The sequence below is a fragment of the Drosophila albomicans genome, chromosome 3, assembly GCF_009650485.2.
Source record: "Drosophila albomicans strain 15112-1751.03 chromosome 3, ASM965048v2, whole genome shotgun sequence".
NCBI lineage: Eukaryota > Metazoa > Arthropoda > Insecta > Diptera > Drosophilidae > Drosophila > Drosophila albomicans.
The window spans coordinates 27,406,631-27,422,504 of NC_047629.2; the positions used below are offsets into that span (position 1 = coordinate 27,406,631).

At 39.1% G+C, this 15,874-nt stretch overlaps 1 protein-coding gene across 1 annotated transcript in view; it reads left to right on the plus strand.

Moving 5' to 3' along the window:
• LOC117568755 (frizzled-2) overlaps positions 1-15,874 on the plus strand; it is a 102,038-nt gene that overhangs the window by 44,250 nt on the left and 41,914 nt on the right. Inside the window, exon 5 of the mRNA XM_052005858.1 lies at positions 10,182-10,257. The gene's annotated coding sequence lies outside the window, so the exon portion shown is untranslated. The remainder of the gene's footprint in view (positions 1-10,181; positions 10,258-15,874) is intronic.

Here is a 15,874-nt window from a genome sequence, read left to right on the forward strand (position 1 = left end):
CCCCTCCTTAACCTGCCCCTCTACTGACTCCTTTGGCTGCCGCTGAGTTCTGTGTGTGTAGGCGCATTAATGTAGCCAGCAAAAAATTGTTGTAGGCAGGCAAAAAAAAACAGCGCAGAGAAAAAATTGAAATACTTTTTTGTGATTTATGTGAATGTGTTGCCACAGCCCGGAGATTTCCTATAAATGTGCACCGCTCTTTCTCTTTCTTTCTGTTCCTCTTTTAGTATCTCCCTCTTTGTCGCACCCTGTGTCAATGTCACACACAAAAATGTTTTACAAGCAATTTTCCAGCTGGTTTTTATGTGTGTTTGTGCATTCGTTTAACTATTTGGGCATAAAATATGACGACCCCAACCCCGAGGAGAAGCACGAAAACCGACCGTTGCCCGGTTGCCTAGCCTCAAATTGTCGGCACTTTATGACCACGTGTCCTTGTGGCTGCGCCTTTATTCTTTCGCTATGTCCTTTCACTGACATAAGCTGCTACTCAATACGAATAAATGGAGGCGGGGAAGGGGAGCGCTTCAAATACATGGCATATTTTTATAGTCAGCTGGCAAATTTTGTCATAGGTGCTTAGCACTCGGTAAGTACAGTGAATATTCCAAGTGACAAAACATGCTTTTTCGCTTTTTCGACTCTCTCGTTTTCAAGTGCCGTAAATCTTGAAGCTCCCTCGAGTCACTTGAAGACACCAAAAGCGAAAAAAAAGCAACACACGGATCGCCGTTTTTGGTGCCATTCCCAGACGTCAATCTCAAGTGGCCCTTGTCGCAGATTTTAACAACTTTATTGATGAGTCGCGATTGCTGTTTGCTGCTGCTGCTGCTCCATTCCCAGGCGATGTCCAAAACCACTTGCCAGCAATTTCAACTGTCAATTTTGCTATTGATGTATGAAATTTGAATATGACACAAAAAACGAAAATCGAAAACTGAAACTGCAAAAGGTGATTTTGAATGTGGAAGGGAATCTTTTGTTTGCTTAAAAATTAGATTTCCATTAAAATATGTAGCTTATATGTATATAGTATAAATTATATAGAGACTTCAAATTCATTGCATTGAACTTTAATATAAAATTGTCAATATCAGTATAAGGAAAAATGCGATAATATGAATTATTATTCTAAAAATATACCAAAAATAATATACTGAAAATATACGAAAGTTTATATTTGGATTATCGGTAAATTGTCACATTTTAAATACAGTACGATACTTACTACAATACGATAAGATATACTGAGGGTTATATTTGGTATTTAAAAGCCACTAAAACTTACTTGCAGCAACCGTTTTTTGCCATATAAAATGATTTCTCACATAACTTCAACATGTTTTGTTTAAAATAAATAAATAAAATAAAGAATCCTAAACTTGCAGTACGTGTAAGAAACTTAAGAAACTTCTAGCACTAAAGAATATTATTTTATTCAATTTTTGTTTAAAGTTCGAAAATCATAATCAGTAGTCAACTTGCAGGACCACTAATTAGTGGGAAATGGACTTTTAAGACTGCTTAATCAAGCATAGAAAAGTCAAGTCATGCCGAAAAAGATCTCATTGAAAATAAACAACACATTTGTCAAGTTGCTCAAACTGAGCAACTGCAGATTCCAGCGAATGTTTCGCTAAAAAGCCAAACCGAAAAAATGGTGAGGAAAAAACCAAAAATAGCCTTATCCCTCAGCTTAGCCAGAAAGGATAAGGCAGAGTCCCATAAATCTCCGTGGCAAAGTTCGTGTTTGGTCAACTCAGCAGCTGCTGCCGCTGCAATGCGAGCTAAAAACTTGTCTAGCCGTTAGAACTGGCAATAAAAATGCATCTATACAACAAGATGGGGGCAACAAAACGAAGAAATCGAGAAAAACTAAACACTACAAAATAAAAAAATGAAGAGGAGAGGAAGAAGGAAACCCACACGTCATGCACTACACTTGAAAGCACTAGAGACGCTCCCTGTGCCCAACTCCAACTGTGGCTCGTAACTTGAAATCGGCGTTCTGATAGTTACAAACGACTTCATGACGATACAAAAGAATGATGATGATTTGCAAAAACAGAATGAAAAAGTAGGGAAAACATAGAAGAGAACACACTCCAGTGGTGAATAGCATCAGCAGCAGGAGAAGCGTCTGCTTGGATTGGGTCTATTGGGTCTGTCAGGGTCTGGTGCGGTCCATCATTGAATTGGCTGTGCAAACGTTTGATAAATTGATGAATTGCAATGCTCAAGTGGCAACAGTTTAGCGAACAGCCAACGACAGAGTCAGAGATGGTCCAAACTGTGCGGAGAGATCGATAATGTGAGCAAGATTGGGAAAGAGTCTGCTAGATGCAGTTGAAGTTGGAGTTGGGAGTTGAGAGTTGGAGTTGGAGTTGGAGTCGAGACTTGTAGTTGGAGTGGCACAACTCATTAGTTCATCTCTGTCACAGTCTCACTCGAGTTTTTGTTTTGTTTATTGAAGTTTAGCATAAAGAGACGAAGCTAACAACAACATCAACATCGAAATGAAACAGTCATGGCACAGAGTGGAGGGAAAATATTTTTCCATGCTCGTTTCGTTTCGTTTCTCGTTTACCGGGAAGAGCTCATAAAAATTTATGTTAATTTCATTTAGAGCTCGCTGCAATCTGCGACTGCATTCGTAATGAGCGCTGCGGCTAAGTAAACACAAGGGTCGCCACTCCACTCTCCACATAAATACGAACATATATAGCTGCTGCTATCCTAAATTGAAAGCAAAATAATAATAATGATTAACTGCGCCAAGTCAGGTCTTGATCCACATCGAATGAATGATCTCTATACTCTCCACCATACATGGAATTTATTTCCATGATGCACTTGATGCACTAAACAATTGAAAACTTCTACGAAAATGCCGTTGTGAAAACTGCAGCGTAAACATTTCAAGCAAATAGACCCCAAAGTGATGCTGCTGCTGCTGTTGCTGTTGCTGCCTGGTGAGCTCTACAAATTAACTGAGACAACGCGTCGTATGCGCAACAGAGAAATAACAACAACAACGGTCGCATACAATTTGTTTATTTATTTGTATTTATTTTCCAGTCAATATAAACTATGTGAATTTTTACTGTACATAAAAAGAAGAATGCCAGACATGGTAATAATAACAACAATGCCAAACGGTACGACAACCAAAGCGAGGCAAGTAAATAAATCAAATGCAACCGAACAGCTGCCAGCCACAGCGTCAGAGTCAAAGACTGAGACAGTGGCAGTGGCAGTGGCAGCATTAGATGAAATTTCCATGGAAATGCGAGTCGTCAAAGACGAGAACTTCAAAATAAACAAAAAGAGTGCGACTCGAACTTTCGGAGTAAGAGAGCGCACTCATAAACCGAGTGGACAGGGGCAATCGCCATGCAACAAGATGACAGACAACAGGCGAAACCCAACTCAACTCAACTTGACTTGAACTTAAAGTGTATCAAAAGTGTAGCTGGTATTAAAATTGCCAGTGGCTAATCTAGTGGAAAGTTGATGGTTTTCTGTGCCCCCGAAATAAGCTGCCACACAGTGTGTGCAATATCTCTCTAATCCGAGCGTTGCAAGCAACAGCAGCAAGCAGCGAGCAATATCCGTATCCTGGCCAAAATCCCCTTTAGCTGCGACTCCATTTAGTTTAGCGAGTCAAAGTCATTTGCCATTTGCCACAGCAGCGAGGGAGCAACAAAAAGAGAGAGCTCATCAACACCTTTAGTCAGCCATTTTTCAGCAGGCATGCAGCAAGGATAATACCACGGGGAGCACTGCGCTGTGTTGGCGGGGGGCAAATACGCAAAACCATCGCACACTAAATCCACTTAAATTAATTGCAAAAGGTGATTACGTTGCTGTTTTGCCTGTGCGGTGTCCTGGCAGCAAACAGACAGCTGAGAAATGAAGCCAGGACACGGAGAAGGACATGCACACACAGGGAATGGTGGGGTTATCAAGAAGTTGCCGCTGCTGCTGCTGCTGCTGCATGCAGGACGCCATTTCTCAAATGCCAACGGGCAAAGGCAAAGGCAAACAGCAAACACTTGGCAATGGCTACGGCAATCGCACTCACTCGTCGGTGTCTCGTGTCTCGTGTTGCATGCAGCAACGAGGTAGGCAAATGCACAGACTTCGTCCTGCCGAGTGTTTGCGCATATCTTATAGATGCTGATGCTGCTAGGCAAAGACGCACGTTGGGGCAAGGGATCGGCGCAAATGTCGCTTCATTTTTGCAAAGTAATTTGCAAAAGAGCCAAGACAAGACTGAGGCAGCGGCAGAGGCAGCGAGAACAGAAAGCAAGTGCCGCCAAAATGCAGTCAAGGATGAAAGAGGATGGGGCACAAAGTCGTCGCAGTGTGGCAGACAACAGAACGCAGGTGACTGCCACCTTGCCACCCGCCCCTTCGATCCCCTCTAACTTCTGCTCTTCCGCTAAAGGCGCTACAAGGTGTTAAGGTGTCGCTGTCATTGCTTCACTGCGTTTATGCGTCTGCGTTTATCAGGATAACACCAGGCGAACAGCGAACAGCAGCAGAACAGCAGTGAAAACACTGGCTTACACTACTCTAGATTAGAATGGAGTTTGCCAAATTTGCAATTTTAAGCAAGTTAGGAAATGCTTTTTGCCAAATCATTTCTTTTAAATTCTGCTAAATATTCTAAGTGCAGAAGGTGAATACTTTTGAAATTACTGTTTACAATAATTGAACATTTCACACGAATGCTAAAATGTTAAATAAATGTTCTAAATGAATGTGTGTAGCTAATAGTAGATTAGTTTTTAAAATAGATAAATAAATCAGTTGTATTTAACTATATGATGAAATGGCCAGTGTTTAAGGTTCTGTTTTTAACAGGTTCTGTTTTTAACAAAATAAACGCAGTGCACATTGCTTTACTCTAAGATTGCCGTACTCTAAGATTCCTTTTATTATCAAATAGCTTAAAATTTTAAGAGAGAGATTTTTAGAGACTAAGATGTTTAGCATTACAGAAATTAGAACAAAAGACAGTCCTTTGTAGTTACAGTTTCACTTGTCAGAGTATAACATACACTGTATATTGTATTACCTCGAAAATGTATGGATAAAAATCGATATTAATCATTTGATTTTTTAGATTCAAAGTTCATATATTATTTTTATATTCTGTGAAAATTGTGACTATATTGCAAATTGAACAAAGGATCAACAAATTCTATAAACAGCGCAAAATGCAGCTAAGTTGTTTAAAATCGTTTTACTTAAATGCCATTCATAAAGTTGCATGTTTGTGATTCCTGCATAATTTGTTAATAATAAGATTTTTTATTCCGATTTTCTTATTAAACGTACAACAGTTTTTAAATCACTCAACTAAAATATGAGGTAGTTTATCAATAAAATTTGCGATACTTGTTAAGTTTTACTATATAAATGAGCTCAGCAGAAACAATATACAATCTTTGTGACAGTTAAATTTTGGTGCGCATATGCTTAAAATAAAAATAAACCCAATGATATATTTAGAGATAATATCTGGTCTAAAAATATAGCTATGATATTATGGACCATAATAGTGTACATTAATTAAACGTGAATTATTCGTAAGTTGCTTGAAAGAAAATCATGTCTTATTCCTTTATTTTTTTTGGTAATTATATTTTTTTGATATTGATATTTGGCTAGACCTGTTTACTTTCTAAATTCGCAATTTGCACGCATAAACAGAGTTTCGATTTCTGTCTCTCCCCCTCCTAGTGTCCCCGCCTTCTGTCTCCTGCTCCCGCTGTATGTGTGTGCTTAAAATGTCATTAAATCGCAGAATGGGCGTGAGCATTGAAAGCGCCGAGTGTCAAAGGAGCAGGAGGAGGAGTGGATGGCGGAGGAGTAACGTGGCCAGGAGGCAGAGACCAACTGGCAACTGTAGCAACTGCGACAGCTCATAAAGCGAGACGACGACGATGCAGGATTGCGAGTGGAATTGGATCGGGGTCTGGGTTTGATATTGAGTCTGCAGCTGGGCGGCGTCGGAGCAGATAAAAGTCAAAGACTCACAAGACAACGCAGCCCAGCCACATCATATCCTTAATCAGCGCCTGGTTGCTGCTGCTCGAGCTTTCCCTGGGCGCATTTAATGCCAAGAGCCAAGAGTAAAGTGCGGCCAGCCAAGAGGAGAGAAAAGGGAGAAGGGGAAATGATGTAGCTTCCGTAAAATTTATTGATAATTGATTATTGCTTCGTTAGGTCGCAATTTGAGGCGGCATTTTGTGTGGTTTCTGCTCTCGATTGTTGTTGTTGTTGTCGCTCACTCTCTCTCGTTATCATTGTTGTTTGTTGTTGCAAATTGAAAATGCAAATTGCTCGACTGATTCGCCTGCTCCCGATTGCATTTGTGGAAGCAGGAGCGACTTGTGTCTTTGCTTTTTGATGTGTGCGGCGCTTTGGGGAAAAACAAATTTTCATAAATTTTTAAAACAAACACACGGCACAAGCAAAACAGCAGAAACCAAAAAAAAAAACACAAAAATGGAAGAGAATTGGAAGCAAAGTTTGTTGTCGGATTTTTTACGCCATTTTGTTGAGGGTTGTTGTTGTTGTTCCCGTTCTTTTTGCTGTTGTTGCTGTTGTTGTTAGGACGTGCCTATGCGCGTTGCTTTGCTCACCTTTTGAGCTTTTAAATTATTTTCCAAGCACGTAGCTCCGTCGGCTGTTTGCGTATTTAAACGTGCACACGGTTTCAAGAGTGCGAGCGAGACGGCTGCACAGACAGAGATGGCCTGTGTTGAAAGCGTTGTTGTCCGCCCCCCGCCTCCCGCCTTGTGCCTTTAAAAGGATTTGCGCAATTTGCGTGCGGGGCTTTTTTTTATATATATATGTATATATACAAACGTATAGTATATGAAGGGTTTCGGGATGTTCCAGCTCAGCCCAGTCAGTGTTGACAAACAAACAGCGGCGCTGAGTGACGCCCAAGACAGGCAAAAGGACCTAGGACATCAGCAGCAGTAGCAGCAGACAGAAGGAGCTAGCAAGGACAGCGGTAGTCGGCGGCAGCTTTGTGTTGACAATGTCCTTGCTGGCATTGTGGAGCGCTTTCATCCTGCGCCGCTCGCAGTACGTGACTTGCATTTATTTTGCGGCCCAAACACTGAAAAACTCGTTAGTAATTTACCAAAGAGGACAGAGAAAGACAGATCGAAAGGGAGAGTGCGGGGAAGTAGAGCGGAAGAAAACATTCAGTGTTTTCTAAGCAATCAAATGCTCGTCTATATTCATATGAAGTTCGCGCTGCACTCGCTGCCATAACTAAAAATACTAAAAGAGAGAATGTGAAACAGAGACTGAACTGAACAAAAAAAACAACAACAAAAAGTAGATTTCCAACTGCAAATAATTCCATCAACACGCAGGCCACAAAAGGCCGCAAACTAAAAAACCAGAAACCAAAAACGGGCAAGGGCAACGATTGATAGCCACTTGAGCGCTCTGCACCTCCTTTCCCTCTTCCCCCTCTCTCCTACTCACTCTCTGAGTGTAGTCTAAACCCATTGACATTGCACAGTGCACAGTGCAGTCGAACGCATTGGGAGGCCTGGGCACTTTTGCACAGTGGGACACAAGCAACAACAAACAGATAGACAGAGAGAGAGAGAGAGAGAGACATAGAACAGAGCACGGTGGAGATTCAAGTGCAGTCTAAAGCCCAGCATGGGCAGCCCAAAATTGTGTGCTAACTAACTGCGTGGATGTAGGGGAAGGGAGGGAGAAGAGGGAAGAGGGGGTGCTAAGGCCTCAAGCTGCTTAATGGCACAGGCGCAGCGTCGAAAGAGTTATTGAAAATGTTTTATTGTGTGCATTTGATTGCTGTAAGTGTTGAGGTTGCACTCCATGTGTGTGTGTGTGCTTGTACGTGTGTGTTCTGTGTGTGTGTGCTGCCTGGTGTCTAACTTATAAATATTTCAATAACATTTGAAGTGCGCTCCCCGGCTGTTGCCTGAATCGATTCGTATTCGTATTCGGATTTGGTTTTGGTTTTGCTGTTGCTGTTGCTTTTCGATTCGATTCAATGCGATGCGATGCGATACGATTCGGACTGCAAATGGAAATGCACTTTCCATTGTGTGCGGGTGTCTAGTGCTTTAGCACTCCAACACTCAGGCAGGCAGGCAATGCCAGCGATTCCAGTGGCCGTAGCTCTACCCAAAAAACCAATGGCACTTGCCATATTTGGATTACCAAAAGCAAAGCAAGCCCCATCCCAATACAACCCATACCATGAGCCCTCAGCCTTTTCCTTCAAATGCATTCAGTGTAACTGATGTTTATACGACGACGCTTAGCATGATATTGGGATATCGAGAAAAGATGATATCCAAGGAAAATATCTAAGAATATTATAAAATTATTATATTTTTGGTTTTCAAGAATATGAATAATGAGTGAAGAAGATTTGAAAAATCGACTATTTAAAATGAAATACTAAATAAAAGTGAATCAGAAATTAGTAAAAGATTTCTATTCAAAATAGTCTAGATTAAAACAATCAATTTTTATATTAAAAAAAAGTTTTTGAAAATATATTAATTTTAAATTTATAAATATTACCGAGACTACTCTACTTATACAAGTAAGAAAGTTACAGTGTAACTGAGGGTGCTCGACTGTGAAAATACCCGCTACCCATTTTGAATAAAAGGAAAACAGTGCGGTATTAGTCTTAAAATATACCAAATAATATACCGCAGACATGGTAAAATATACTGAAGATCATTTTTGGTATATTTATGAAGTACTACATTCGAATTATACCATAAGGGTCGAAATATACCACATTGTTAGCCAAAGCATCCAAATAAATATTATATTCTTAAATGAAATAGAAAAAGAATTACTTTTAAGTTGATAAATAAGCTTCATTGTCTACAAACGACTTTAAGAATGTGTAACTGCTTACAAATAATTAGAAAATAATTGCAACAATTTCTTACACAATCTTTGGAATAATTTACATTTAAAAAATATATTTTTATATTACTTAAAGTAGCTATTTCAAAATGTAAGAATGGTAGAGACTGGAAGATACTTTCAAATAATTTCAAAGCAAAATTTTTTGATATAAGCAAAATTTGTTGCCTGATTGTAACCCTTGATCACGATCTGTGCGCACGCATAAACGTACATTCCAAAAAAACATATTCGTTGGGTTTTGTGTGCACCTCACACTAAGGCACGTCCTGTGCGGGCACACTTTCAATTGTTAGTGTGTGTTAGTGAAAGAGTGAGTGTGAGTGTGTGTGTGTGTGAGTGCTCTAAAACTTTCCATAGAGCGGAGAAAGAGCTTGGGCATCAAGTTGTGATGCAATCGCTTTGCTGGCTAGCTCTCGGCTCAATGAAGCCTGTGGCATGGCCTACTTTGCAGCACAGCAGAGCACAAAACTTTAACTCAATTACGAGCAGAGCAGAGCAGAGGCTGTGTTGCCACACGTGACTAGCCAAGCTGAGTTAAGGAGAGAGGTGAGGTGAGACGAGCAGGGAATTAGGCAGGTGAACTAAACTGACCTGCTTAGCTCGCCAGGCAGAGTGGCCAGCCAGCAAAAATTGCCAAGAGTAAGTAAGTGTAGAGTGTGTGGAAGCAGGTGAGCGGGAGAGAGGAGCGGGGTGAAGAGCGAACGCATTAAGCAGGTCGAGCGTTTCGTTTCGTCGTCGAGCTTTTGACGGTCTGTTACCGGAGCCACCTACAAATCCCTTTTCAAAACTCATTAGCACAAATTTGTGCCTTTCAATGCGAGATGGCCAAAAGCAAAGTTGCCACCTTGTGGCACGCCCCAGCAACTATGCTTGGCTAATTTCGATGAAGAAGAAGGGATATATGGGGGGAGGGGGAGGGGGAGGAGGTAAGTCACTCTCTCACAGACACCAAATTTATGCTGATTGTGCGGCAATTTACGAAAATTCAAAGCCCAAAACTGGAAAATTGCAGCTGGCTCACGTAGCTTTTCTTTGGCATCTAGCGAGTCAACAAATTTTGCTTCTTTTTTTTTTTTGTTTTTGTTTTCTGGATGCTACGCGTTTACAATAAATATAAGGCACTCAGCCTTGAAACAAAAAGACAACCTTTAACCTTTTTCCCATTGTACAATTTTCAAGCTAATGTTTTCTATTTGTTGTTGTCCTTTTCTATTTTACAGAGCCTGACTCTTTGCCTTGGTTTATTGACTGCAGCTACCAACAAAAAAAAAAAACGGGAAAAAAAGAGGAAAAACGGTAAGCAACCTTCCTTAACCTTTTACAAAACAAAGTCTATGCAAAGTAGTTCCAGTTAAGTGGGCGGTTATGTGGAAATACGAGGCGAGTGTTTGTACATACATATATATTTCAGAGGACTAAAGTCGAGGCGAGGCGAGTCGAGTCGAGTCGAGTCGCTTGGGTTTCCGTTTCCGCCTTTGGCTTTCGCTTTTTCATTTCCGCCTAATAAACTACATAATTAAACTGGCAGCAATGGGATTAAAGGATTCCTCTCTTGACTGCCGAGAGTCATGTTGTGTATGGTGAATCTTTCCAGCTACGAAGCTACTCAGTTGCTCCTTCTACTTGGTTCCCTAAGTTCGGTTTCGTTGTTTTTTGTCCTAGTTGTTGTTGTTGGTGTTGTCGAAGGACTCACTCCATTAGCCTCGAGTCGTCTCCCTCGGCACGCTCCAACTGAAGTTTCGTGGACGAATTAAGCTAAATTAATTTTTGTGCTTTGCTGTTGTTGTGTTTCTTGGTTGCTTTTGCTGGTTAAGTCCTTTGACTTTTGCCTCGTTTGATACTAGCTCTTACTATTCAGCTCTCTTTCTATCTGGCTATCGCTATCTCTTTCTGCTTTCCCTCATATTAAATTAATGATGTGTTTTATGCCATGTCGAAAAAAAATCACAGCAAATGCGATTTAGAAGGCAAAGCGCAACATTAGCAGTAAATAAAATAGGATAATGCGGCAAGTCGACCGCAAAGCGGCAGCCACCAAAAAAAAATTATATATGAAAATAAAACAGGATGAAAAAGTAAGAGCATATAGTAATAAAAGTGAATTCAAAGGGTATGCTCAACACAGAAGAACTCAGAACTTCACTAAGTGATGGCCACATTAAAAATTCATTAACCACTTTTAAAGACCCTTTTTTTGTCGTAAAATGTTTTAAGTGTAAAGCATAACAACACATTGATATGAGAAATTATTTGCATAATTATTGAAAGATGTAAAAATAAAAACTCACTACTTGTCAGAAAATGTTTAAAGCTTAGTTGAAAATTATTATTAAAAATTTGTAATTTATGTCAAAGTTAAGGAGATGTAATATAATGATTTAAATATTCCCCCAGTTTAAGTGTTTAATATTTAAAAAATGACTAATTGATTTCAATTTTATTTAAAATATCATTTTAATTAAAAGTTAACCTTTTTAAATGCAATTTTATATTAAAAAACAAAATAAAAATATACTCGTAAATATTATTTTTATATTTCAAAATTTTCAAAATACTTACATATAATATTTTTCTAAGCTAGCATTATTGTGCATTGAGATCTTAATTAATCATAAATTTTATGATTTAGTTTAAATTGAAGTAACTAATATATAAAAAAAAAACCTCAAAATTAGTTTTCTTTTAAATATTATTCTTATAAATTAGCAAAATGTGCTTTAAGGATATGTATTTTGTTATTAAATGGAAATTTAATTATAAGATTTAAAGTTTAGTGAAAATTAACATCGGCAAAATTGTGCATTAATTTTAAATTCTCTAAACGACCATAAATTTTAGGATTTAATGAGAATTTTTTGCTTTAAAACAAGACCCAATTGAATTTCATATTAGCAAACTTATAAATGTAGTTCTAAATTCTGCAAACATTTATCAATTTTATAATGTCCCTTTAATTTGAATGCTGTTAAAAACTCTATACTACATATGTATGTAGATAATCTTGTTTAATAAGTTGCGTAACAAAAGCCGCTAAAAAACGAAGCCAGCCAGAGGAAGAGCAGCAGAGCAGAACACATTGTCGCAGGGACAGCTGCTGCATGGCAAAAAGCAGGAAGGCAGAAATCGTGATGAGATGAGAGGAGGTGGTGCAGAGGGAGAATAGAAGCAATTGCCGTTGTATGACAGCCGAAAGGATTATGCGATCCTAATGCCAAGTCGCTCGTTGTTCCCTCCACAAACCCACACACACACACACTTACGCATAAGCCTGGCAATTTTTCATACTAACCCCATTTCGTAACAACGAAGAGCACAATCACATTTGCAGTCACTGTCAGAGTACGAGTTAGAGAACAGAGAACCGAGTCACAGTTAGAGCCGCATTCTGGATCACCTGGCCTAAGCGGAACACGAACAAAAGCAGAACTCTTTTACCCGCAGCGCTGGGATGACTTAATATTAATCTGTGATGAGGCTCAAATGCTGTTGCTGTTGCAGCCGTACATAAATACAAACAAATAATTTTTTGTAAACAATTTGTACGCAATGTTCGTCGGAAAATCAAACCAAAGATTTGTGTGTTGATGTCGCTCTCGAACTCGAAGTTGTCTCCTTCCGACTTACACAAATATTTTGACAAAACGCCTGCTGTTTCCACATAAATATTTATATTTGCCTCACACACACACGCATGAGTGTATACCTGCACACATACATACACAGAGAGAGAGAAAAGGATACAAACTCGATCTGTCTGTCTCTTTATCGTGGGCCTGGCATCTTTACCTGCAGCGAACATGATACGGAGAACCACGTAACCAGCATCTTTTTGCTTGTTTTCTTGCTTCTCAGATGGGCGCGTATCTTCAGCATCTACTCCACACACACACAAACACACACTCTGAACACAACATTCTGTCGTGCGTATACAAATTTGTTGTTGCCTCCTTGGAAATCGAATCCACAAAAATGCAGTTAAATAAATTACAAACGCTCTGTCACCCAGCAGCAGCAGCAACAGCAACAGTCGAGGACTGAGCATTGGGATCCCAGATGAGAACTCTTGAGGTTGGGGTGCAACATGTCGCGGGATTATCGCTGGCCGGGCATCGTCTCGGTCACAGTCATACACAAGCCACAATCACAGCTTCAGTCCAGCCAATGATTACGATGATTATTCTTATACGAATTTTTCTTTCTTTTTAATGAATATCGTTGTTTGTCGCCTGCAACAACTTCTCCCCTCCATTCCCATCTCCATTCCCCACATGCTTCATTGGAGACACGCTGCGTCTTTTGGTTTCCCCTTTCCAGAGTTTTGCGTGCTAATGAAATAAATGCCTGGACTGCGCTCTCAAGTTACCCAAACATGAGCAATCTGTGACATTGCCACATGCAAGTCTGAGGATACACAGACACATACACATTCAGATCCAGATACAGATGCACACGCAGATAGAGATACAATGAAAAGATACAGCAAAACTGTAGCTTAAATTATGAGCTGTCTCCTGCCACACAGACATTCCTCAACGTGTGTGGGTTTGAAATGGGTTGAGAAAGATATTTCTGGAAAAATTATTAGAAAAGTGATAAGCCTAATAAGTTTATTTTGTGTAATCCGAATACAAAATTGAGAATTTATTTAGCACAAAATAATTTGAAAACATTAACATTTACATTATTAAGTAATTGATTGCTGAAATATAATTAGAAGTTTCTAAGAATATCTCGAAAATTGTTCAAATACCTTAAAAAAAACAACTATTTATTATATTCTATAAAACTTTCTAATTTAATGAAAAGGAATTGACTATATAGTTATGTGAATATAAAAATTCATATTAAGTTTCGTGTCATTAAAGTAAAGCTTTTGCTATATTTTCCAAAAAACTAGATTTTATAAATCTCGAAGAAACGATTATTTTTTAAATCATTAGGTCTTATTAAATGATTACTTTTTATTTACGAAATCTATTATTAGAAGGGAAATTTTGCTTGAGTTTGAAAATCTTATTCAAAAACAACTTTTGCTATATTTTTATAAGAAATTTGAATTTATTCCACACTCTGTATGATTTGTGAGTTCTGTATATTAGGTTTTATAAAAATAAATGTTTAAATATATTGTGACAAGAAATTTCAGAGTATGGGACTCGAAGAAATAATAATAAATTTATTTAAAATTTTTTTATTTATAAACCTTTGAAAAGAAATTTAAGTTTCTTCACATAAATAATTGTGCTTAAACTCGAAAATCTATTGTTATATCAAGTCTTGTTTAAAAAAAATGTTTGCTACATTTTATTAAAGACTTAAAAAAGTTCAATTTATTCAACCCGCTGCTCGGCTTGTCAAATTCCCTTTTGAACTGTCACCCCTTTGGAAAAGAAACCGACTTTATATCCGGCCCAGTGGCAATTGCAATAACTCTGCTCATCCTTCAAAAGTGTCGCCGCCTATTTAATTATTAATTTCGCATTTACCACAAAGCGATTAAGGGACGTCGGCTGCATCAGAGGGCGAGCACAGAAATGGGGGCAGGGGGTAGGGGAAGGCACAAGGTTCGAGCGGACCAGAAGCAATCCAGACCATTCAACCATTTCCTCAATTGCATAAATCGAAAATTTGTGTTTTGGCGCGTGTCACGAATAAGTAAAGGAAGCGCGCTACCTCTTTCCCTTTGCTCCCCCCTTTCGGTCTTTGTGTCTTTCGGCCACATTCTCTAATTTTTCCTGTGCTTTGAAACAATGTAACAAGGTCTGACTGCTGACTGCCGACTCTCGACTGCCGATTGCTGACAGAGAGTTGGGCGCTGTCGTCGTAGTCTGTTTGTCACCCAAGTCATTTACATGCTCCGCTCGGATACGTGACTCACATATAGTTATATTGCTGTTATATATTGACTTGGTATATATAATTTTGGTTGGTTCGCTTTTGGGGAATTTTGAATGCAATGTCTGTGGCTGTGGCTTTGGGTCTGGGTCTGGGTTCGACTTGGCTTACATTTGATGAAAATGCGAGCGAAGTGAAGCGATGTCAAAATGTGGATGTGAAATGTCCACCGGGACTGTCGTCGTCTTCGGCTTCTGTCTGTCCCTTTGGTCTAAAGTGAGTCACGCAGCGCATCGATAAAATATTTAAAATTCATTTCTAAGCTTTTAGTAGTCAACGAGGCGCACTCTTATCAACGATTGCGCCATTACTTAACCCAACTGGAGTCTAGAGAGGCTCGAGAGCTTCAACTGCAACTGCACAACAGAGGCAGAGAGATAAGCACCGTTAGCCAAAACAACTGCAAAATGCCGGGCGACGACAGCCACTCGGTGTCGTATCTTTGGAGTGTGCTTTGATTTATGTGCGTGCAACTCAACATTGTACTATATGTATGTATGTGAATAGAGCTTGTGTCGTATCTGTATCTGTATCTGTATCTGAATGTTGTGTAAATAGAAGCAATCGCCAGTTGCTTGTTACCTTAGCCGGTTGCAATTGCAGTTTATTAGTTTTGCTATTGAATTCGTAGTATTTATTGCATCGAGTGAATATCTTTTGCAGATACTATCTATCCAAATGCCTCTCAGCTGTGTGTGTTCTCAGATTCAATTTGTTTGCAATCATTTAAAATGTTAAGCTCTCTCTTTTTTTTCTGATTTGCTGAATACTTTTTTTTCCTGTTATCTAGTCTCCTTTACAAATATTAACTCGCACTCGATTTATCCCTAAACATTCAACGTATCGCATTTATTATTTATTATCATGCATGTACAATATGATATTTTATTTCTTTTATTGCCACCCCGAGTACAGTTCAATTCTTTTGTTGATTTTTCTAGATTTGAAGCACTGATTGCACCGCATTTTACAACCGTCTTCAAGGTGTGAATTGTGTGTGTTTGTTTCTCTATTTTTT